Consider the following 26323-nt stretch of genomic DNA (forward strand, 5'->3'; position numbering starts at 1 on the left):
AGACAGAGAGAAAGGTCTTCCTTTGCCGTTGGTTCACCCTCCAATGGCCGGCACCCCGCACTGATCCAAAGGTAGGAGCCAGGTGCTTCTCCTGGTCTCCCATGGGGTGCAGGGCCCAAGCACTTGGGCCATCCTCCACTGCACTCCCGGGCCACAGCAGAGAGCTGGCCTGGAAGAGGGGCAACCGGGACAGAATCCGGCGCCCTGACCGGGACTAGAACCCGGTGTGCCGGCGCCGCAAGGCAGAGGATTAGCCTAGTGAGCCACAACGCCAGCTGTTTTAGATATCTTTTTAAAAACAAGAAAAGTATTGCAGAGTCGAAGCCCCTGCTACTCCACGTGTCTGTTCTTCCCTCCTGCCCTCCTCAGAAGTACCGCTGCTCAGACTTTGGTCTATTTGATTCTCATGCATGGCTCAACAGCACATACTTACATTTTTTATTGCATAAGTACACATTAGAAGTTTTACTATTTTATTTTGCTATGTAAGTAACATATTTTACTATGTGTATATTTATCTAGAAAATTATTGGCAACACTCTGGCCACTAGGATTAGCCTAGTGAGCCGCGGCGTCGGCCGCATTGATAAATTCTAAGAAGATAACCATACTTCCGTCCCTTCCTCATTTCTCCTTCCTTTCTTCCTTTTTCTTTAATTTTTACAATAACGTACTTTCAAATTGCTTAATGCAGCACTAACCATACTGGTAAAAAAGTAAATAGTAGAAAGACCACTGTTCCATAGGAATGTAGACAAGGGCTATAAAAAATAATCAAATCATAAGATGCCAGTTTCATTCTTATACGTTGTTGTTTTTTTTTTCTTTAAATTCTACGTTAACTACCACATATCAGAGAAAACATGGTATTTTTCTTTTTTGGGACTGGCTTATTTCACTAAGAATGATGGCCTCTAGTTACATCCATGTTGCTGCAAGAGACAGGATTTCATTCTTTTTAAAGGGTGAGCAGTGTTCCATAGTGTATATACACCACATTTCCTTTATCTAGTCATCAGGTGATGGACATCAAGCCTGTGAGCTGAGTTGCCATAAACATGGAGGTACAAACATTCTTTCATATGCTGATGTCATTTCCTTTGGGTAAATTCCCAGGAGAGAGATGGCTGGGTCACATGGTAGATCTATGTTCACATTTCTGAAGAACTGCCACACTGTGTTCCATAATGGTTGTACTAGTTTACATTCCTACCAGCAGTGTTAGGGCACCTTTTTCTCCACATTTTTTTTTTTTTTTAATTTTTGGATGACAGCCATTCCAACTGGGGTGAGGAGGAACCTCACTGTGGTTTGTATTGACTTACGTTCATCCAGCTTCCTAAAGTTTGCTGCTCTTACCCTTAGAGGGTAGACTAAAGTATTCTTATTGTGGGATTCTGCCTCTGATCCTCAGAGATGAATTAAATTTGTCTTCACCTTTGCCTCTCATGCACTTCTACTAGCAACTATCGCATGCATGGGCCCCTCTCTCATTTTAATTTAAGAGTTTCTAGAAAACAGTCCCGCACGTCACTCTCGGTGCACGGCTGTGGCCATAGCCTGTACTACTGAGGAGAACGAGTATTTCCCATTGGCGCACTCTGAGAGTCATCTCACAGCACACAGCTAAAGATCACCACCGTGGGAAGCAAGGAGGTCTCTGGGGGGGCGTGGCGCACGTGGGAAATGAAAACAGGCAGAGTCCTGAAGAGCCGAGTTCCCACAACGCGAGTGGTCAGGGGTTGGGAACACGACAGGGCAGGCACAGAGAAGATGAACGCTCGGTCCAGTGCTTGCTGGATATCCAATGCCAGCTTCACAGACAGGAGGTGTACACCATCGCAAAACGCTGAACAGTAACACAATGAAAAGGAATATACGTCAGTTAAAGCTGAGTCTCTGCGGGCCGGTGCAGTGGGTAAAGCCGCCGCCTGCAAAGCTAGCATTCCCTACAGGCGTCGGTTCACATCCCGACGGCTCCACTTTGGAACCAGCTCCATGCTAATCGTCTGGGAAAGCAGTGGAAGATGACCCAAGTGCTTGGGCCCCTGCACCCATATGGGAGACCCATGTGAAGCTCCTGGCTTCAGCCTGGCCCAGTGCTGGCCATTCCAGCAATCTGTGAGAGAAGCAGGGGATGGGAGATTTTCTCTCTCTCTCCCTCTCCTTCTTTCTTTCAAAAATAAATTAAAAAAAAAAATCTATGGACAAGGATATTTGTCAGAGTTGATACATAAAGGTAAGAGAAAAGGAAAAATAGTGCCATTCTCCATTTCCTACCTTCTCACAGATGAGCCAGGCCGCTGGGATACACACAAGACCTGGGGAGCCAGACGCACACACACATTCAGGAGAAACGTGAGTCAGGGAAGCAGGAACCATGTGTCTTCCACTGAGATGGCCACTGCACGTCTCAGCTGGGACAGGTTAAGAGTGAGCAGAGGGGGCTGGCACTGTGGCACAGTGAGTGAAGCCAATGCTAGTAGTGCTGGCGTCCCATGAGCTCCAGTTCAAGTCCTGGCTGCCCCACTTCTGATCCAGCTCCCTGCTGTGGCCTGGGAAAGCAGTAGAAGATGGCCCAAGTGCTTGGGCCCCTGCACCCACGTGGGAGACCCAGAGGAAGCTCCTGGCTCCTGGCTTTGGATTGGCCCAGCTCCGGCTGTTGCAGCCATTTAGGGAGTGAACCAGCAGATAGAAGATTCTTTCTCTCTCTCTCTCTCTCTCTCTCTCTAACTCTGGCTTTCAAATAAATACATAAATCTTAAAAGGAATGAGCAAAGGGAGCAGCATTAACTGGAAACCTCATCTGCACCTGCAAAAGGCCATCCTGGGTGAGGTGAGGTGCACTCTGGGAATAAAGCTGGCGACAGGGTATCAGTTTGGCATTCAAAATGGTCACAGTACACAGTTTGTCCTGCCATTAAATCATGGCCACAGAGAACAGATTCACATCAGTTATTCTAACATTAAAGTTATTATCCAACAATTCCATTCAACAGATAAGCCAGTGGGTGAGCCAAACATACAATTCCCATTACTTTCCTTAAAAGGCTCACCAGAGAGCTACACTGCCGGGAATGCTCAGTGGCCCACGTGGGTGACTGGCAGGACGACACCACGGTGCTGACGGCTGTGCTGTGGCGACGCGTGATTCAGAGGCCTCAGTTCCACCTGGCCGTCAACAGCGACATCTGAGACTCTTCGGAAGACAGGACCCTGGCTCCAGCTCAGAGGGCCCAGCGCTGCCCTGCCAAGGCCTGACGTCCCAGCCACCTGCGTGTCCAGGCTTACGGAATAGACATTCAGCAGAACAGCCTGCTACACCCCACAACCTTTGATTCTCACCATCATTTGATCAAATGATTGCTTTCTTGTGACAATCAATTACCAAGGAGGGTTGTCAAAAGAGGATATGGTGACCATTGCTGAGCTGTACAAGACTTCATCATTGAAACACTTGGTGGTAGTCCCATCTAGGTTTGCGTCTTCTGAATTGCAAGCCTGTGTGGTTCCACTGGCATATGATTTTTTTAAAAGATTTATTTATTTAAAAGGCAGAGCTACAGAGAGAGGGGAGGAACATGCAGAGAGAGACCCTGCATCTGCTGGTTCACTCCCCAGATGGCTTCAACAGCCAGGGCTGGACCTGGCAGAAGCCAGGAGGAGCCGGGAACTGCATCCAGGTCGCTAAGTTGAGTGGCAGGGGCTCAAGCACTTGGGCCACCTTCCACTGCTTTCCCAGGCACAAAAGCAGGGAGTGGATCAGAAACAGGCAGTCAGAACTTAACCCAGCACTCTGATACGGGGTGCTGGCTTCCAGGGAGTGGCTTAACCCGCTGTGCCACTTTGCCCTTGAAATTGTTAAGACAACACTGGGCACTCCTATTAAGCGGCTGGTCACTACATCACAGTCTTCTTTAGGAGGCTTCCAGAAATCACCTGATCTCAGGGCCAGGAAAATGCCTCTGGGTCCTGAGAACAGAAAAGCCTTCCTCCTGAACAGCTGGCCTGTTTTCAACCGCAGCGGCGCTGTGCGTTACCTGGTTGACCATGACTGGCTTCTCACTCTGGCCCCGTGCAGGCTCAGCACCAGACCTGCAGGGCCCCTTTACGACGACACAAGTATTCAGGGTGGGCTTCTCTGTGTGACGCCTTCCCTCCTTGATCTCTTCAGCCTCATTTCCTCTTGGCCCTGATTATGTCAACTACTCATTTTACCCTCTTGTATGGACTTTTACAAGGCACTGCAAACTCTTTATGGAAGAAGGTGAGACATACATAAAGAGACACTAAAGATACTGTCAGCTAGGGCAGGTATAATTTCCAGGCCACTGGCACTCCTCAGCTGTAACTTGTTGATAGGTACTCAGGGCTGACAGGGTTTTAAGGCACTATTTATCCCCCTCCTTCTAAAACTGGAGGGTTCCAGTGAACTAGAGACACCAGAGTACAGACGTGACTGCAGAGGAGCATCTGCGATCCAACAGAACACACGGGACAGAAGGCAATGAGGAATGCTCACGAAGGCCGCCAGGGACTGGAGTGCTTTCACCGTTAAAACTCCCGAAGACCAGCAGGTTAGGCCACAGCCTGCAATGCTGGCACCTCCCACAGGAACACCAGCGTGAGTCCAGTTACTCCGCTTCCAATCCGGCTGTCTTTTAATGTCCTGGGGAAAGCAGTACAAGATGACCCAAGTCTTCGCACCCCTGCCACACACATGGAAGACCTAGACAGAGTTCCAGGCTCCTGGCTTCAGCCTGGCCCAGACTTGGCCACTGCGGCCATTTGAGGAGTGAATGAGCAGATGGAAGATTTCTCTCTCTCTCTCTGTATGTGTGTGTGTGTGTGGATGAATGGGTGGGTGGGTGCCCCTCTCTCTGTCATTCTACCTTTCAAATGATAAATATATAAATCTAAAAATTTTTATTTGGATACTGAGTAAAGTTCTTGCTTCAGAATATAATTCAAACCAGACTACACACAGAAGCCCAAACATACAAGTTTTTCAAGGATGAAATATAATATTTGACTTTTGCTGTACAGGGAACCAAGAATGAGAATTAAAAGTGTTACAGCATCAACATATCACTGTTCTCCTTTCTCCATCTCCTTATCTCCTTACGTAGTTCTGTCTTGTTAACTCTCACTATAGAAATAAGCAGCAGTCTGTTGTTGGCTCATTTATAAACAAGAAAGGGAATCCCAGGCAGAAATACCTAGTCTGTCAGAGGTTATAGCATGAAAATGAAAAAGGTAAATTAAAACTAAAGTTAGCACTGCAAGAAAACCACAGACCAATAGCCCTTATAAACATACAAGGGGTTTTCAAAAACTTTATGGAAAATGTATATTATGAAAAAAACTATGCATGGATTCTGAAATTTTTTTTACAAAATAAACTTATCTTTTAATTCCATTTTCTAAGAATGCCTTGAAGCCCCACTGCAGATGCAAAAATCCTCAGCAAATTATCCACAAACCCAATTCAGCAGCATATTAAAGGGATTACACACCATGATCAAATGGGATTATCCCAGGAAGACAAGTAAGGGTGGTTCAAAATATGGAAATCAATCAAAGTGATGTATCACAATAACAGAATTTTAAAAACCACATAAGCATCTCAGTTGACTCACTAAAAGCATTTGACAAAACTTAGTAGTCTTTCATGATAAAAATACTCAATAAACTAGGAGCACAAGGGAACTTTCTCAACATGACAAAGATATGAAAAACCCCCAGCTATCATCAGACTCAATGGTGAAAAGCTGAACGCTTTTTGCCTAAGGTCAGGAGAAAAATTTCTATTCAACACAGTACTGATCCGTCAGTAAAGAAATTAGGACAGAAAAAAAAATCCAAATTGGAAATGAAGAAGTAACACTGTCTGTCTTTGCAGATTATACGATTTTATATAGAGAGAGCACACTCTAATGAGTCACTGAAAAAAAAAATGGACTTATAAATTCAGTGAACTTGTACAATACAAAACCAACATGCAAATCAGCTGAATTTCTATATACTGCCAATGAACAAGGTGAAAAAGAAATTAATAAAACAATTCAATGTGTAGAAAGATCAAAAAAGAATAAACTAGTTAGGAATAAATGCAAACAAGAAGCTAAAAGACTTGTCTACTGAAAACTATAAATTATTACTGGAAGAAATAAAAATACTAGTAAGTGGAATGACACCATGTGTTCATGCATGGAAAATTTAATGTAAGATGATGATGCTACTCAAAGCAATATTTAGATTCAATGGAATCCCTATTAAAATATGGCATGTCTAGAGAAATGGAAAAGCCCATCATAAAATTTATATGAGACTTCGACAGACACCAAATATAGAAAATGAAAAACAATGTTGAGGTACTCACACTCTCCAATTTCTTTTCTTTATTTTTATTTTTTGACAGGCAGAGTGGACAGTGAGAGAGAGAGAGACAGAGAGAAAGGTCTTCCTTTGCCGCTGGTTCACCCTCCAATGGCTGCCGCGCTGCGGCAGGCGCACCATGCTGATCCGAAGCCAGGAGCCAGGTGCTTCTCCTGGTCTCCCATGGGGTGCAGGGCCCAAGCACTTGGGCCATCCTCCACTGCACTCCCTGGCCACAGCAGAGAGCTGGCGGGGAAGAGGGGCAACCGGGACAGAATCCGGTGTCCCGACCAGGACTAGAACCCGGTGTGCCAGCGCCGCAGGTGGAGGATTAGCCTAGTGAGCCGCAGCGCCAGCCACCAATTTCAAAATTACTACAAAGACAGAATATTAAAGTAGTATGGTTGGGACCAGCATTGTGTCAAGGTTAGTAAAGCCACCATCTGTTGACACCACTAGTAACCCAAATGGGTGCCAATTTGAATTTTGGCTGCTCCGTTTCTGATCCAGCTCCCTGTTAATGGACTGGGAGAAGCAGCAGAAGATGGCCCAAGTGTTTGGGCCCCTGCCAACCGTGTGGGAGACCTGAATGAAGCTCTTGGCTCTTGGCTTCAGTCAGGCCCTGCCCTGGCCAGTGTGTCTCTCTGGGGAGTAACCAGTGGATGGAAGATTTTCTGTCTCTCTCTTTCTCTCTCTCCCTCTCTCCTTATAACTTTGAATTTCAAATAAATAATAAAAATCTTTAAAAAAATAGTATGGTACTAGTATAAAGAAAGATTCATGGAACAATGGATAGAACTGACAGCCTAGAAATGAATCTTCACACCACAATGAATGGTGCCAAGATGATTCAACAAAGAAAGAATATTCTCTCCAAGAAATGGCTCTAGGAATGCCATACAAAATGAGTTAAGTTGGACCTCTATTCATACCCGGCCCAAACATGAACTGAAACTGGATCAAAGACCCAAATTTAAGGGCTAAAACTATCAAAACATTAGAAGAAAACATAGGGACAATCTTCACATAACATCAAAGGCACAATGGACTGAAGAAAAAAGTAAATGAATTGAATTTCATCAAAATTTAAAAAAATTTTATATCAAAAGATAATATCAAGAGAGTGAACAGAAACCCAGAGTGGAAAAGATCTGAAAATCACATAAATGATAGGGGTTGCAATCCAAGACACACGAACTCCTCTAACTCAATGATAAACTGACAACCTAATTTATACATGGACAAAAAACTTGAGTAGACATTTCTCCAAAGAATTCATATAAACAGCCAAAAAACACTTGAAAAGATGTTGAACATCATGAATCACTAGGGAAATGCAAATTAAAACCACAATGGGGTTTCATTTACCAAGATGGCTTTGATGATCACAATACCACCATCACCACCACCATCATGTAGCATGGTGAGGAGGTGGAGAAGTTGAAACTTTGTGCACTGCGGTGGGGAATGTAAAATGAATGGTTTATTCCCAGTGGATAACTCTGGCAATTCCTTCAAACAGTAAGTGTGAAATAACCGTATGATCCAGTTATTGTGCCTGCACGCATACACCATCTGAACACAGGGACTCAACTGCACACCAACGTTCACTGCAGCACTGCTCACAATAACCAAAAGGTGGAAGGAACCCACGCGAGTGGTTTGTAAATAAAGTGCTGTGTGCATGCCACACGGTATTGCTCAGCCCTAGTAAGGAGTGAAGGTCAGATCCATGATGCTTTGCCTTTCAAATAAAGAAATCTTTATAAAGAATAAAAGTAAGCATTCGGCCGGCGCTGTGGCTCACTAGGCTAATCCTCCACCTTGCGGCGTTGGCACACCGGGTTCTAGTCCCGGTCGGGGCGCCAGATTCTGTCCTGGTTGCCCCTCTTCCAGGCCAGCTCTCTGCTGTGGCCAGGGAGTGCAGTGGAGGATGGCCCAAGTGCTTGGGCCTTGCACCCCATGGGAGACCAGGAGAAGTACCTGGCTCCTGCCATTGGATCAGCGCGGCAGCCGTGGCGGCCATTGGAGGGTGAACCAATGGCAAAGGAAGACCTTTCTCTCCCTCTCTCTCACTATCCACTCTGCCTGTCAAAAAAAAAAAAAGTAAGCATTCACATCAACCTACATTCCCAACCCTGCTTCCCCTGCTCCGTTTTCTTCAGACAATACTTTCTTCTAACACACTACAACGTTCACGTTTGCTTTCCTCAGTGTTTGTCGTCAGACTCCCGTGCTAGCCCGTAATTCCTGAGGGTGGCATCTTTGCTAGTTCTAATCATGGATTCCTCCGAGTGGCTAGAGCAGTGTTTGCCACGGAATGAGTGCTCAGTAAATATTTGCAAAGAAATACAGAACGGCATGGAAGGCAAGGTTTCAAGGTTTTCCCACTTAAAAGATTTTCCCACTCAGTAGCTTATCACATCATTTGAATTGATGGAGATTCTGCCCATCAGATCACTGATGCTCCGGCAGTCGTGGTGACGCAGTGTCATTTCTGAGAAGCCACTCCCACTCACTCGTCCCTAGTTTCTCACTGCCCACGGTGACAGCGGCAGGGGCCACAAGCCCCGTGAGGCCCAGGGCCACCCCCTGCCCTCAGTGCTCTGCTCCTGCATCCTTCTTCCCCAGCTCTCCACTGTGCAGGTGGAAGCAGCCTCTGCCTCCCATGGTTTCTCCTGGACTGCTCTGTTACCAAGTCAAAGGTCAAGTGAAAAGGTTAAACCATTACTTCCTGAAGACACAATTCCTGTAGTAAATATATTTTCTTTCCTTGTCAACAGAGGCTGATTGATAGGACTTCTTTGATTTGATGAACTCACATGGAGGCGTCTGAGAAATTCCCAATCGCGTTTCATGGAACTTCCCCCCCTCACAGAGCACTTCACCTGTGTTACCTTGATCTTGATCCGTACAAGGAGACTTTGAGGGATGTCAGACTGGTGTCATCTATGGTAAAGAAGCGCTGGGACTCAAATCTGCATGTTTTGACTTCAAGTACATCCTGAGTATTTCCCCAGATCCATGCTGAGACATTAACTCAGAGGGGCAACACGCAAGCAAACTCGGTCTGTGCACTTTCTACTGGTGGATTTCCCAATTGGCTATTATTATTCCATAAAAGCTAGTAAAATGGCTTGAAGAAGGTTCTCAAATATATCAATAGATCTTTCTTCTAAATGTTGAGTTTCATCACTCCAAAAATGCCTTTCACACTGAATTTGACTATAACAGACACACAGATCTACTGATGAACTGACTGGGCGAGGATTCAGCACTAGCTTTGGACGGAGAGGGAGACGGACGCTTCCACTTCCTTTAGAACGGTTATGATAACAGACATGCAGGACTGAAAGCACCACAGTCATCTACAGGGGCACTGCATACCCAGAGGCAGACCTAAAAGACCACACAGCTCCAACAGTTCTCATGTCTTCTCTTCCTGCCACGCACACAGAACCCGCGCCCTAACAGTCTAGCTACAATTCTTGAACTGCGTCCTCAGAGACTGCCGTTGGATGACTGACTTTTCCAGCTGTGCCTAAAGATTGATCCAGTGCCTGAAAAATTTCTCCACTTGTATATTTCCTCGGTCTGACACGCTTTTGTCAGTAAGTCCTTTACACAATCTAAAGTCAGGCCTCTCTTTCCAAAGAAGTTTTCCACGGTGTGGAGCAGACTGTGGATTAAATTCTACAGGCCGTGAAAACAGTGTTCCTTAATACAATCTGACCTAGACTGCATTCTAACAAACTTAGAGTTAAAACAAACAAAACAAACAAAACATCTTGACAAGCATCTTAGGAAGCTCACTTTGGACCACCCCCTTTCATTCCCGGATCCTAGACTTGGGGTTTCTGTAGTTTAAGGAAAGACCCATGGTGCATGACATAATTCCTCAAGGCCTTGCCCAGGGAGAATCCTCCTCAGAGATGTGCCAGCTTCGCTGAAGGCCCTGCACCTTAGGAATGCTCGTCCTTCTGACCTGTGGGCTGTGATCTGCACGTGACACACAGCGTGGACTGCCTGCCCAGCAACCACAACTCCTTTGACAGTTTGGGCAGTGAATACCAACCTCCAAGGGCTGGACCACCATCTTCCAGTGACTGCTTTAGGGCAGGACGTGGTTGAGAGAGGTGAGTCAGAGTCTCGTCTTAGAGAACAGGCCCTTTGGAGTTCCTCCCTCCACCCTTCCCATACTAGATGCAATCACTGGAAAATGACGGTTGGAGCAGCAGTAGCCAATATGTACCAACAGGCAAAAAGCTAGTAGCTGGAAGCTAGTGTGCAGAGGAGAGGGGAGTGGGAGAGTGCAGAAAGCCTGGGCTCCCCAGAACCACCCCTGCAAACTCTCTGAAATGAGCGATGAAAATCTGTGTAACTTAAACCACTGCTCCCTGTGGTTCCTGCTTCTTGCTGCCAGATTTGTAACATCTGATACCACAGAAGAGGGACTGAGACACATAACTCTATCTGGAAGATGGGCCCTGCTGGGGAGACACAGATTGTCAGCTTTATCCAGGTCACAGGTTGCCATCTCTAAAGTCAAACTGTCATTCAATAGTAAGGGATGTGCAGGCCACGGGTTCAGGCCTGGAGACACTAAGCAGAGAAGTAAGGATGCTGCCGAGGTTATGAACCCCAAGAGAAAGCAAATCAGGAACCTTACAGGGGATTCTGGAAAAAACAAACGCTGCCAGAGATTCACCCAAAAGTTTAGGAAGATTCTAGCACCCTGTACTGCCGATAAAGAAACGTGACACCACTCCTATCAGAATAAGGCCGATGACTGTTAGAAACAGCCAGGTGGAGGATTTACTCCAGCTGTTTCTTCGATACATCCGACAACTCAGAAGTACAAGTCTACAGGTTAACGCAGAGGTGGCTGCTGCGGAATGGCTGGGTTCTTCCATCTGAATCAGGAAAGATGTGAGCACCACTACGCCTACGAGCGGACTTCCTTAACAAAGGGAACTGACCAGCCCCTGTCTCAGACCCAGGGCTTCAGTGAGAGGCACCGGACACCAATGCTGTCAGCAAGGAAGGGGCACTGATTCCAAGTCCAAGAAGCACTAAAATCGCATCATAGTCACCCCAGGAGAAAGCAGTGGCAAGGAGGTCAGCACGGCCTAAGAATGTGCCCTGGGGAGTCTGACTTCACCCCAAGCCTCAGGGCACCCCATGCCATACTCACTCTGTCTGAAAGTCTGCACAGCGTGCTGCAGATTCCTACAGAAACCTGCCCAGCTTCCTCACGCAAAAGCACAGCGGGGGCGTGGGGGCAGCCGTCAGGCTCACATTCACACTGGACGCCCGGCTTCAAGGTGCTGCTCCGTCTGCAACGCCAGCTTCCTGCTAACGCGCACTATGCTCTCCGCCATCTACGCAGAAGACCCGAGTGGAGTTCTGCCTCCCGGCTTCAATCTGGACCAATCCTAGCTGCTGTGGGAACTTGAGGAAGGAACCAGCAGACCAACAGCCTGTGTCCCTGCGTTTGTTTCTGTTTTTGTGTCGTTCAAATAAAACGGAAGCAAGTAACTAACGTGACACCCAGCACGCACAGTTCCATAGTACATGTCTTCAAGAGATGTCTCTTCAGAGCAGAGAAGGGGAAGCTAAATGCGTGTGTGAAGGGTGTCCAGAGCGACAGAAATCAGGCTGTACCCATCTGCAGAGGAAGGAGTCACTCTAAAGGATGCAGAAGGGGGCAGCTCGGGGAAGGTCAGCCGATCACGTCTCAGCCTTCTGGCTAAGATCCAGTGTGGAAAGGCCAGTCGAGCATGGTCTTAAATGAGATGTAGGATTGAAAAGATACAGGACTTCCAACAAGAGACTAAACACAGACACACGGAAGCACAAACATGAAATAAACTGAGCTTCCCTAATCGGCTACTGCATGAGGCAGGTGAGAATCTTTACACAGTGTGAAGGTACTAGTTATGCCTTGCTTACCATTTAGGAAGAGTTAAATGACTAAATATATTGACTTGCCTATCATGAACCCAGCATCCACATCTTACCTCCCTGTTTTCCTTTGACTATCTTCCAAAATAGAGTTTTATTCAACATAAAAATTTAAAAATAAAAAATTTATTTATTTGGAAAGCAGACTGACACAGGGAGAGGGAAAGACAGATTTTCTGCCCACTGGTTCACTCTTCAAATGACCACAATGGCTGGGAGTGGGCCAGGCCAAAGCCAGGGGCCAGGAACTTCATCCAGGTCTCCCATGTCAGTGGCAGGGGCCCAAGTACTTTAGCCATCTTCTGCTGCTTTCCCAGAAGCCTTAGCCAGGAGCTGGACTAGAGGCAAAGCAGCAAGGACTCAAACCAGCATTCTGCTATAGGATATTGGCATCGCACGTGTGGCTTAACCTGCTGCGCCACAATGGCCCAGACACACTGACTTCACAGGGCAAGCCACCTCCACAAAGATGTTTAAGGAGACACTGTGGAATACTGTGCCAAGGTCTGGGGCTAGGAAATGCTTCCCTGTATTTCAGAGGCATCAATGAGCTTCCTTATTAACAAACAGTTATCAAAACTGGGCCACGCTCAGGAAGCTACTACAGTAAAAAAAAAAAAAAAAAAAAGGGCCGGCACCGCGGCTCACTAGGCTAATCCTCCGCCTTGCAGCGCCGGCACACCGGGTTCTAGGCCCGGTCGGGGCGCCGGATTCTGTCCCGGTTGCCCCTCTTCCAGGCCAGCTCTCTGCTGTGGCCAGGGAGTGCAGTGGAGTGTCGCTCCCCCTCTTCATGGAGGAACGACACAGGACCCTGCGCTGTTCTTCTGTCTGCTCGGCCCTCCCCGGGTTTGCTGCTGGTTCTTCCCGGGTTGGCTACTGTCCCTTCCACCTCCGTGGAAGGGCGGTTCCCCCTGGCCACATTCCCCACTTCCGCAGGGGAGCGGCACTCCGCCGGCCGGCTCTCTTGGGGGCTGCACAGGTGTTCCCTTAGATGTTCCCTTAGATGTTGCCGGTGCATGCCGTCTCTCTCCTCCTTTATAGTCCTCCTCTGCCAATCCCAACTCGGCTGCCCACACGCCGAGCATGCTGCTCTCCTCCAATCAGGAGCAAGTCCTACAGTTTATTGGTTGAACTGGAGGCAGCTGTGTAGAAGCTGTTTTCTTCTCTCCCAGCGCCATATTGTGGGAGAGCAGATGCATAGAATAAGTCTTAATTCCAGTAACTTAGTCCAGTCCGAGCTGCTCCCCACAGTGGAGGATGGCCCAAGTGCTTGGGCCCTGCACCCCATGGAAGACCAGGATAAGTACCTGGCTCCTGCCATCGGATCAGCACAGTGCGCCAGCCACAGCGTGCCGGCCGCAGTGGCCATTGGAGGGTGAACCAACGGCAAAGGAAGACCTTTCTCTCTGTCTCTCTCACTGTCCACTCTGCCTGTCAAAAAAAAAAAAAAATCTTTCAGGAAGAATGGAGATAAAATGGAATAAGTCCCCTGTGCCAAACTTGTATGAACTTGTGAGCCTAGTGGCAGGGTCTGTGACGCAGTCTTTCTGACAGATACAATCAAGCTTTTATTGTTCTGATTCCACTTAGAGTAAAATACAGATGATAAGCCTGGCTTCAACTTGACAGTCACTTCGGCCAGGCCCTTCCTAACTGATGAGAATAAAGCTCAAGATTTGCAGGAAGACGTGATGTCAGGCACAGCAGTTACGATGCCACAGGGGACGCCCACATCCCACATCAGAGTGCCTGGGTTCAAGTCCTGGCTCTCTCCCAATTCCAGCTCCCTGCTCATGTGCACCCTGACAGACAGCAGGCGATGACCCAAGCAGTTGGGTTCCTGGTACCCACCTGGTAGACAATGAGTTCTTGGCTTCTATGTCTGGACCTGTGGCAGTCTGTGGGCAATGGGAAAGCGAACCAGCAGACAGGAGCTCTGCCTGCCTGCCTTTCAAAAAGCAAGAGGAGGTGGGAGGCTTCAGTGCTTGAGTAAGTTTCATTTACTTCTAGTTACAAACACTGCATAGCTCAGAACTAACACCTTCTTTCTTTCTCAGTGGAGAACATGAAAACTCACAGATAAAACTTTTAAGTATTTTGCCCCATTGATACAATGCCTTTAGTATTAAGTTAGATAGATACATGTCTCCTTCCAGTACCAAAACAAGAATAATTACTTGCTTTCCTATCACATTAGAAAAAGTTCTTTCCAAAATAAAAGTAGTGCCACACTGCTGTACTATTTTTTAACCAGAATTTGACAGAGTAAGTAATGCCACTGTCACTTACATATATGAATGACAGAAGAAATGTCAGCTTTTGTAATTCCATAATTCTCAAATAATGACAATTAATGAAAACACTCTTTACCAGTGGGAGTTGTTTTAAGCAGTAGATGAGGGAGACACTGAGCTTTTTAAGATTTATTCTCATAACCAAACTGCATCTCTCTTCATCATTATCCAAAATATAATTAAGAGGTGACATTTAAAAACAAACAAGAAAATCAAACTGCATGTTAGCTTGCAAATGAGACACTCTTGCCGCTACTCTAGTAGCACAGTCCTTCCTTCTCCAGCTTCCAGCTTCTGTGGGGCAGCTGCTACCGGGAGCATCCATCTCACTGGTCAATACGGGAAACGCTGGATCATATTATCACGGAAGGTTACTGGATAGGTATTAATTGTGTTGTTTTACTGCTATAGAAATATTTTCTGACCTTTCCAAAAAGAAAACCAATCAATACAAGTATCTCATAAAGATGGCCGTTTCCACCCTCGGTTAGCTCCAGTCATCTCAAATTTATTGAGTTGTGTATTTGTAGTCTTTCCTGCTAGGCCATCTGTTTGAACAACCATCTACGAGCAACAGGAAAGGCAGCCTTTCATGTTAGCCCAAACACACCAGTCAGTGGCCTCTAGAACTGCTGGGCTGAAGCCAGTGAATTATCAATACACAAAATTTCTGCAGAAGCAATCCACTCCCACACATCTCAAGGCTAAGTCACCAGAATGTAACAGACAAGCCGTCTGAATCTTTTTTCTCCTTCCTTTCAACCTTGGCCTGCTGGTTTCTGTGCCTCTCACAGACACTCACGTTCTCACTTCGCTAACAGAGTGTGTGCTACTGGAGGGCACATCCTTGCAAAGCAAGGTAATCAGGGGTTGATTGCAGGCCCTGCAGCCAATGTCACCCTGGAACTCTCCAGGGCCCGAGCCTCTTGGGTGTGTGCAGCTCACAACACCACCTGAACACACATGGATCTTGTCCTGACACAGTCATAGAGGGGCCCGTCCATTCACTCCCTAATGAAATGTGTACACACACAGCTGGCTACACTATGGAAGCTCAGCTGCTACGACAGTTTCTCACTACAGGAGAGCCAAGGAAGTAAGAGGAATCTAACAGTAACAACAATAAGCCACTAACAGTATCAGAAACACCGAATGGGGACAGCTGTTTGGTCCAGTGGCTAAGACAGTTTAGCACACCAGCATTCCATACTGGGGTGCCCGTGTTTAAGTGCCTGCTCTGCCCCGGATTCCAGCTTTGGGCTGATGCTCACCCCAGGAAGCAACAAGTGAAAGCTCAGGTAGTGGGGTCCCTGCCACCATACTGGAGATTTGGGCTGAGCTGCTGGTTCCTAGGTTCGGCCATGTTCAACATCAGTCACTGTGGGCATTTGGGGAGAGAACCAACAGATAGGAGATCTCTGTTTCTCTGCCTTTCAAATGGAAAAAAAAAAAACACAAATAAAAATTATACAAATAAAAATTACATAAATATATATCTCTCAAATGAATTCTTTTTTTTCTATTAACATATGGACTACATCTAGCCAGATATTCTAGTTTGCTGATTTGGGAGGGAAATGAAACAGTCAACAATTACCAGAAGGCCAATCATGTGCGAGCTAAGAGATCCAAAATCAAGTGTACTGAATGTTCTCTAACAAGTGATTGGCTCGGAGGACCGAGAAACACAGCTCATGGGACGCTGACTCCTCAGTGATAGTGGGGAGTGCACTGCTGATGGACCCAGCAGCCTGGACCAATCTCCAGAGAATGACGCAAGCAGGAGATGCAACCCTATTTCCACAACATTTCAGAAGTAGAGAATAGATGACTGATCGTTAGGGGACAGCCGCAGCAGGTGGTGGTGAGGGGTGGGTTTGGCTGTAAAAGGACGTGATGTGGAACTCTTCTGCATCTTGACTTTGGTGGTGAGTCCTAAACCTACACGTGATAAAGTAGTATAGAACACATGCATGCACGCACACACACATACATGAATGCAAATAAAACTGGGAAAATCTGCATGAGATAAATGGATTGTGACACTGGATGGTATTTGGACAAAACAGTGCCAATGGGATAAACTGGATAATGTGAACAGGGATTTCTCTGTATCACTTCTTACACTTGCACACACATCAAAATTATCCCAAAAACTTCACTTACCCAAAACAAACACACATGCACGTGGTCCAGCCATCTGTGAAGGGTAAAATCCTGCCCTACTCCACTCCCTCACGGTGGTCTGGTGGAGCCTTCCTAGAACGGTTGCTGGTGGTCCCTCCCAGTGGATGGGCTTAGCAATTCTCGCTTGCCCCCTGAGACCCCTGCAGCAGTGGCTGTGAGCACCCTACACCATAACTTCTCTCCCTGCTCATCCTTCCTGTCTTCGCTCACGTTCGACTACGCACTACTCCTACACCGCGGTGCATTATGAATAAGCCAGGCAGTTTTGAACCTGATAGACAGGATTGATTAGATTCCCAGTGAAGACCTTTCAATGCCTTTTATCCCCAAGGGAGATCTCAGCTCCCTTTGCCCTCCCAGGCTTGTCTTTTCTGGGCATTTCTGGGCTCTCAGAATTTGAGAGAGGACTGTGAGGGAACACACTCATTTCGTGCTCAGGCCAGTATCTGTAGACACGGGCAGGAGAGAGCTCTTGGGAGACTGATTGCTGGGAAGTAGGAAAGCAGAGGCCAGGGGTTAGCAGCGACGCCCTGCCCAGCAGTGTCCCAGGACAGCACGCACCCCAGGGAAGGAATGCCCGTCCTTCTTGGCACACACAAGCCTATGTGCTGGACGTTGCCGGCCTGGAGTCTCCCCACAGGTCACTGCCTGCTCATTAGGATGCAAGGGGACCCCAGGTCAGTGGTGGGAAGGTGCTCATGGACCAGGGCCTCTTTTCCTCCTCAGAGGAAAACTGCTCCAAGTGTCTGAATATCGTAAGTACAGGTAGCTCATCCACAAGCTCCCAACCTTGTTACAGAGGAGACGGGTTAAGAACAGGGACTCTGGAACCAGACTGACCCCGGCTGCACCATTTCATAGCTGGTGACCTTGAACCAGTTATGCAGTCGGCTCTACTTCCCCACGTGTAAAGTGGGAACTTCCTAGTCCCTACCAGGTGGAGCCACTGAGTGTTATGTCAGACACAGGGCTTGGGGGAGGGCCTGGAACAAAGGAAGGGTTACAGAGGTGACCTTTCTACATTTTTACCTCTCATTTGACAGCGTTTTCCAATTATTTTCTCCCTCTGTTTCTTTTCCTTTTTCTGTGTATTATACGTTTCTATCTTTAATGGACATGTATACACATTTATGGGACCCAGTGTGACATTGATACATGAATACAACGTGTAATGATCCAATGAGGATAGTTACTGGCACATCTGTCACCTCCGACTTTTACCATTTCTGTTTGTTGGGAACATTCCAGATCCTCTCTACTAGCCATTTTGAAATAGTCAAGTAACTACTGTAAGCCACAGTTATTCTAAGGTGCATCAGGGAGCAGCCAATTGCACCCCTCTATCCATTACTCACCTTGTCTCTGTCCCTCCCTCCCCCACCCCTTCCTCAGACTCTGGTAACACTGTTCTACTCTCTGCTCCTTTGAGATCAACGTTACCACTTCCGTGTGTGAATGAGAATGTTCAGTGCCGGATGCCCACCTGATCCCAGTCCTCCTGCTGGGCATGGATGCCCAGGGATCGGAAGCAGCATGCTGAAGGCACCTCTGCACTTGCACATTGGTTGCAGCCAAGGCATGGAATCAGCCTGCATGTCCGCCGATGGGTGAATGGATGAGGACAACGTGGTCTGTACTCATGATGTGGCATCGCTCAGTCATAAGAAGCAACGGCCATCTGTTCCACACAGTTGCGGGAGGGGATGATCTAACAACGCTGTGTCAGGTGAAACAGCCTCAAGCTCCGCTTTCAACCTGTAGCTTGTCCCTGACCTTCCAGGTGAACAAGCAGCTCACTTCACAGACTGACACTTGCTCCCATGCTCCTACAGCACCTCTTACTCAGCTCAGAGATCTAGGAGCCCTCCCACCGCAGGAAGCAAGGGGCCCTTCTGCCACCAGCCTGCGTGGGTGCCTGGCGCTCAGTGCCCCCCGACTTGCTCTTTCCTACAGGGGCCTCTGTCCTTGAGATCGACTGCCCATCCTCTTCCTCCTTGGGGGTCTCAAGGCTATGAGTGCCTCTGGGAGGCGCACCTCTGTATTTCCTTCTCATGGTTACCACCGCTTTTTTTTTTTTTTTTTTTTTGGACAGGCAGAGTAGACAGTGAGAGATAGAGAGATAGAGACAAAGAGAAAGGTCTTCCTTTGCCGTTGGTTCACCCTCCAATGGCCGCCGCGGCCGGTGCACTGCGGCCGGCGCACCGCACTGATCCAAAGGCAGGAGCCAGGTGCTCCTCCTGGTCTCCCATGGGGTGCAGGGCCCAAGCACTTGGGCCATCCTCCACTGCACTCCCAGGCCACAGCAGAGAGCTGGACTGGAAGAGGGGCAACCCGGACAGAATCCAGTGCCCCGATCGGGACTAGAACCCGGTGTGCCGGCACCGCAAGGTGGAGGATTAGCCTGTTGAGCCACGGGGCCGGCATCACCGCTGTTCTAAAAGACGTACACTGCAGTTAGAACATTGAATAGAACGTTTCCTATGGCCAGTACAGACTCCAAAGGCTAAAAGATGAAGAAGACGACAACGACGAAGATGAAGATGATAACAACAATAATGAAAGAGAGGCTGGATTTGCTAGTTGACAGAGAGTGAGATTTTTTTTTTCCAACACCCACCTCCATGCTATATTAGTAAGAGCTAAAACTTCATCATGTTCTCTGAGAAACGACCCTGTTGGAGCACTATCATTAGACAACCGTCTTTCTCTCTGTCCTAGGGGAAGAGGAAGTAGCTCCCGCATCAAGGAAGTGGGGAGATTTAAGGAGCCATCTGGAGTAGCATATAGTGTTAAACTGACTAGAAATGATGGGGGGGGGGGAAGATTGTGGGTTAAATACATCTAATTTCTTCATTTTTATTCTTTGTTTTCCAGCATTGAATTCAGCCAAAAATTAACCCATGTAGTCAAGAAAAAGACCTCATTCTTCCCAAGTGAATCCAATGGATCTTTTAGCCATGACTGTGTAAAATAAACGAGAAACAGATGGAGGGGGAACTTAAAGGACATTGCAATAGAATTGGATAAAAATAAAATATTGGTAGCAAAGCCAAAAACACATTTCCTCTGGTCTGAGCACAGGAAACTGTTATCACCAAATGTGCTAATCAGGCAGATCAAATTGGTAGAGAGAACAATCATGCTGACCGCCCCTTTGTCAGCTCACACCTAGGCCAGTAGGAATAATCCATGTGAGACACAGGCTACTTGGGAACTACATCCTCCCCATCCTTTTTCTGGACACAAAGGCAGTTATATGTCCCAACCACCCCTCCCGTGCAGACAGGCAGGGGTCATGTGACCTTGTCCTTGCCAAAGGCCTCTAAGCAGACAGAATGCGAGTGCTTCCAGGTTGGGTCCTCGGAGAGCACCCAGCTCTCGTTCCTTGCTGTGGGGACCATGTTCCAGAGGTTGTTTATGACTGAGGCACGAGGATTCCGCTCTGCTTTCTCCCTTTCAATAAATGCAATCACTAGGATTTCAGGGGGCATATCTGTTGGCACAGCGATGGTCTGGATTGGTAACTCGCCTTAACATTCTGGTATCCCAAAGCAATCAATCTGGACTCACTAGGAATGGAAAAAAATGTGTAAGATCAGAGCCACTTCATTCCTGTCCTGTAAGGATAATTGTGCTAACTCAACATTAACTTTTCACTTAAGCTCTGGAGGAGGAGTTTCTAGAGACTCAAGAACTTACAGATAGTTATAAAAAAGATTAATTTCTTCAAAAGTACAAAGGTTCAATAGGAAAGAATATGGTTAAAATAGAAGAGAAAAATCACTGACTATCTAAGGAACTACACACAGAAGCAGGTTATATAAAGAGGCTATGCAATCCTAAGTTCTGGAAGCTTCTATGATAAGACTGACAATCACACAGTCTAGCCTGCATCAGAATTGCAGTTAGCTCCCTGCCTTGCTAGAACTTTTGGATGGTGGTCAGAACACGCAAGAGAAGCTTGACAATTTTTGGTTCCAGCAGTGGCTTTCCATTACAGGAAGAATATTAAGGGAATTCTGTTGTGTGTCCATCGAACATCTATTTACAGAACACTAACTATGTACACATCAACAGTGTACAAGGCACAAGGGCTACAACTGGGAATAAAGAGGCCCCACCTCTCCATTCACAAATTCTTAGTCAAGTGGCATTATAGGATATTCCCACTTTTTTTTTGTTTGTTTGTTTTTCGGAAGAACAAGACCAACATATGTGCACACAGCTTGTCAACTGCAGCATCAACTGTCAATTGCTACTCCGAATACCAAATGTTACCAAATGTCAGTGCTCAGACAACCTCCCACAGCCTGCCAGCACCAAAACCGAAACCTCAGAGAAAGCTCAAAAGAAACCATCGGCAGCATCTTCAAGCCTCTGGGATTCACTTGAGAAATCTGTAGGTTAAAATAAAAAAAGAAAAGAAAAATAGGAAAACAAAGGTAATTTAAAAGAGAAAGATTTCTGAGCACTCTTAGGAGTAACACAAACATCACCTAAGAACCAGGGACAATCTTCCTTTTTTCTTATTTTTTTTAAAGGTTTATTTATTTGAAAGTCAGATTGCAAAGGGAGAGAGAGAGAGATCTTCCATCCCCCGTTTTACTCCCCAGATGGCTGCAACAGCCAGCACTGGGCCAGACCAATGCCAGGAGCCAAGAGCTCATCTGGGTCTCCCACATGGGTGGCAGGGGCCCACGCACTGGGGCTACCTTCTGCTGAGTTCCCAGGCCATTAGTAGGGAGCTGGATCAGAGGTGGAGCAGCTGGGACTTGAACTGGTGCCCATGTGGGGTGCTAGCATTGCAGGTGGTGGCTTTAGCCACTGTGCCAGCCGGCCAGCCCCAGGGGTGATCTTCAGTGTGTCTTTAAGGAAAGAGGCAGGATTCAGAGCTGTGGCTCTCATGTGTCAACCCCCAAAGGAGCCCATCCTCAATCCTTCAGGAGTGGCAGACAGATCTATCATTCAACAACCAGCCAAAACCAACAGCACACACAGGACTTCTTGATTTGCTAACATGCATATGTGTCAATATCTGCTCATTTTCCATTTTAATAAATGAATCATAAATTTAAAATCCATATTTTTACTTCCTCCTTGGGGCTTTCATTTTTCAACCTATCCTTCACGCTGTTACCTATTCCCAGGAACTCCACGGATAATTTGAAAAATATGGCTTCATCATTTTTCATTCATCAGGTTGGCAAAGGTTCAGTTTGACAATGAAAAGTGCTGGCAAGAAAATAAACAAACAGGACGGCCCTGCCTTGCTGCCAGGGGCAAGGAGCTCTACACAGCTGGCCTCCCTGTAGCTGTCATGTGTTTGTGCTCAAGCTGGTGAGGTGAACAGGGTGTCATCTTATGGTCTATATTTTGTGGGATGCTTGATGTTTTTCATTAATAATTTTTTAAAATGTACCTTGGGAAGCCAAGAACAAGACAGGTTCAGTTCTTTATATACTGCCAGATACAAGAAGTAACCATGAAAGTTCAGTCTAAGAAAGCCAGACAAGAGGCCAGCACTGTGGCGTAGTGGTTAAAGCAGCCGCCTGCAGTGCCGGCATCCCATATGGGCACCGGTTCAAGTCCCGGCTGCTCCACTTCCAATCCAGCTCTCTGCTATGGCCTGGGAAAGCAGTGGAAGATGGCCCAGGTCCTTGGGCCCCTGCACCTGCGTGGGAGACTGGGAAGAATCTCCCAGCTCCTGGCTTTGGATCGGTGCAGCTCTGGCCATTGCAACTTCCTCAACTCTCATTAACTCCTCAGTCAATGATTACATTTAACTGCAGTCCGCCTTCTGCCACAGCATCCTATTAAAATTACTTTCACAAATGTGACAGGTGTCCTGTCTGGTGAGTGAACCAGCGGATGGAAGATCTCTCTCTCTCTCTCTCTTTCTCTATAACTGACTTTCAAAAAAGTAAATAAATCTTTTTAAAAATTCCCATAAAAAAAAAAAAAAGAAAGCCAGACAAAGCTACTTTCAACCTGGTAACTTTGAACTGAATGTGGCCATTTCCAGAAAGAGCCAACATCAAGATGGAAAGGTGAATATGTAGATACCAGCTATAACCACAGTCTCTGCCTTTTTTCTTGAAGAATATATATATATATATATGTACACACACATATATCATATATACACACACACACATATATATATTATTTACTTGAAAGGCAGAGTTAGAGAGAAGAGGAGAGACAGAGAGAGATCTGTCATCTGCTGGTTCACTCCCCAAATGGCTGCAAAGGCTGGGACTGGGCCAGGCTGAAATCAGGAGCCAGGAGCTTCTTCCAGGTCTTCCACATGCGTGCAGGGGCCCAAGCGTTTGGGCCATCCTCCACTGCTTTCCCAGGCACATTAGAAGGGAGCTGGATCGGAAGTGGAGGAGCCAGGACTTGAACTGGGGCCCAAATGGGATTCCGGCATTGCAGACAAAGGCTTAAGCTGCTAGGCCACAACGCCAGCCCCCACAGCTTCTTAAGTGCCTGCATTCAAGGAAAGCATTGTGGCACCGAGGGTAAAGCCCCTGCTGCTTGGCACATGCAGGTCCCCTCTCAGAACTGTCAGGGTTGCAGTCACCCTTGCTTCTGATCCAGCTTCCTGCTAAGGCACATCCTGGGGCAGCAGATGACGGCTTCAGTGTTTGGGTCCCTGCTACCCACATGAGATACCCAAGCAGAGCTCCGAGATCCTGGTTTTGGCCTGGTCCAGCCCTGACTGTTGGGGTCAGCTGGAGACTGAAACGGTGGATAAAAGATTTCTCTTTGCCTTTCAAATAAACAAGAATAAATTATAAAAATGAACAGTTTAAAAAAATGCTTGCATTCACGCCTTATAGACCTAGAAATAGTAACATTCTTAGAATATTGTTTTAAAATAATCAGCCCAACATATTTACCTTTGAACTAAAATTATAATCCTCAAGTGCTGAAGGAGGGTGCAGCAGGGGCTCCTGGCACAGTCTGTGTTGGGTCAAGAGGGAGAAATGCTGACCACCCCACTCCAGCATCAGGGTCCCTTTCTTCAGACAAGCACCATGCATGAAGCTCTCTCCCATCAAGACAAGCTCCTCCTCACTGGGCCCTTCTGGCTTATTTCCCTTGTCTTCCAGAAGAGCTTCCTGAGAGAGCCGTCTACACTCGTTGTTTCCACTTCTTCAACTCCCATCTACTCCTGTCAGTGATTACATTTAACTGCAGTCTGGCTTCTGCCACACTGTTCTATTAAAATTATTTTCACAAATGTGACAGGTGTCCTAAGTTGCCAGACCCAAGCTGCCTCCTCCAGCCCTTGTTAGAGGAAGCTGGCCGCTCTGACACTGTCCTTTAGTTTGGATTAACCACGGTGCACCCATGCCACCTGACTGTGCCAGGAACTTCTCGCTGATCCAAAAACAGCCTGGTCACCCACATTTCATAGCTTCTGGCCACATTCTCCCCTTTTAATTGTCCACTTGATGGAGAATTTAGGATGTAATGAACCATATCAAGTATTACATCAGCATTTTAGAGGTAAAAAAATTTTAGCATAAAATAGTCACTTTTATTTTGTGCAAAAACAGTTAATATATGGTGAACATCGCTCCAGCAAAATTTCAAGAGCTGATTTCACAACTACTACCAAGCTCCTGCTTGCTTCAGAAATTCCGAGATGTTACTAAGAATTAATTTGTTACTTGTATTCACAAAATTAGGAGTAGATTTGGAATTATCAGTTATAAATATATAGCAATTAAGAAGGATCAAAAATATAATTTCTTGCTTGATACTAATACATTACTCTTAGCAGAAACACAAACTTTTAACATTAATTATAAAAATTTGTGAGCTTTGATGGAATCCGTTATAGACACAGTTTTATTTATACAGGATCAATTAGTCAAATAACTGCAAAGGTTGCTTTCTCGCAGGTGACCATGACTGCTTCCTGCAGGTCCCTCCATTCTCTCTAGCGTATTACAAGGAATCTCACTAGTGTAGCCATCCCTGATTACTTCCAAATCAAAGTGCATTTCACTGCTTCTCATCTCTTTGCAGAGTTTCAGATTCATCTATGCTAAATGCTTTTTTATGCTATAGCCAAGTCACATCAACGCTTGCAAAACTGAAGTCAGGGTCACCCACCCCAGCACACAGACAGCCTCCTTCTTGAGAACCTAAAATCCCAGTTTGTGACACTACTGCTCACCTGTCATCCTCCTGGTTTGAAACCCCAACTCCTGTTGCCATAGTTAGTGTCATGGCCCTTAGGTGACCCTTCATGTCTGTTCCCCTGGTTCTTACTGCACCCAGCAACAGCACCGTCCACCCCAGAGCCTGGCACACCACCATCCCCACAGACCACATCTAACTAAAAGGCAACAGGAGTTGGCTGACTCCCAGTGCAAAATTCTCCAGTTTAAAAGCCCGAGGACTGAGACACGTAGACTCTGCATGGCATGATTTCTGGGACCCTCTGCCCCACCACCAGGGCTGTGCCTTCCTTCACAAGTTACGGCCCCGCCCAGTCCCGTCCCACAGAAGCAGATTGTGAGGCACAACAGAAGCCATGTTAAAAATAATGGAAAGAAACGGCCGGCGCCGCGGCTCACTAGGCTAATCCTCCACCTGCGGCGCTGCCACACCGGGTTCTAGTCCTGGTCGGGACACCGGATTCTGTCCCGGTTGCCCCTCTTCCAGGCCAGCTCTCTGCTGTGGCCAGGGAGTGCAGTGGAGGATGGCCCAAGTGCTTGGGCCCTGCACCCCATGGGAGGCCAGGAGAAGTACCTGGCTCCTGGCTTCGGATCAGCGCGGTGCGCCGGCCGCAGTGTGCTGGCCATGGCGGCCATTGGAGGGTGAACCAACGGCCAAGGAAGACCTTTCTCTCTGTCTCTCTCTCTCACTGTCCACTGTCAAAAAAAAAAAAAAAAAAGGAAAGAAACAAGTGGAATGAACTTTATCAATTGACATCCAAATCATAAATGATATATTACAATACTTTCTAGAACTAAGGTCATTGAAATGAAGTGCACATTTTATACTTAATGGGAATCACAATTTGAACCTGTTATATTTCAAGTGCCCCGCAGTCACACAGCAGTAGACAGTGCAGCCCTGGCCCTGATAAAATGCTTGCTCTGTTTCCCCGTTCCATGCATTCTTTGCAATCCAGCTTAGAGGGTCCTGCCCAACCCCCAGACTGTGCCCAGTACACTCTGGCTGCACTCCGGCTTGTGCATTCTGTCACCTCGGGACTTCCCAAGGCACAGAGAAGTCATCTGTCTCCATTTCCGTGTCTAACACTACAATTCTTGTTCTCCACAACAAAATCCTACCCGATCTACCACAAGTATCTTGCAGAGAGCAGTAAACAAATAAATCTTCATTGAATTCCAAAGATTCATAGTAGAAAATGAACCTGAAAATCAGAGTTGGACAATTATATTCTGGGTTCCTGAGTGAACATATTCTGTCCTTGACTAATTAAATCCTGAGTAGCTATTTTGCAAACATACACA

The 26323-nt window shown here is 46.8% G+C and overlaps 1 protein-coding gene and 1 long non-coding RNA gene across 23 annotated transcripts in view; both read right to left on the bottom strand.

Moving 5' to 3' along the window:
• The window catches only part of FARS2 (phenylalanyl-tRNA synthetase 2, mitochondrial), a 495105-nt gene that overhangs the window by 215475 nt on the left and 253307 nt on the right, over positions 1-26323 (bottom strand). The window lies entirely within an intron of this gene.
• Positions 18973-26323, bottom strand: part of LOC149126847 (uncharacterized) — a 29878-nt gene continuing 22527 nt past the window's right edge. The window contains exon 3 of the long non-coding RNA XR_016234855.1: positions 18973-20392. This is a non-coding gene — a long non-coding RNA (uncharacterized LOC149126847). The remainder of the gene's footprint in view (positions 20393-26323) is intronic.

Source organism: Oryctolagus cuniculus, chromosome 5, assembly GCF_051225735.1.
Source record: "Oryctolagus cuniculus isolate XC-2025 breed Fujian yellow rabbit chromosome 5, ASM5122573v1, whole genome shotgun sequence".
In the NCBI taxonomy this organism is placed as follows: Eukaryota; Metazoa; Chordata; class Mammalia; order Lagomorpha; family Leporidae; genus Oryctolagus; species Oryctolagus cuniculus.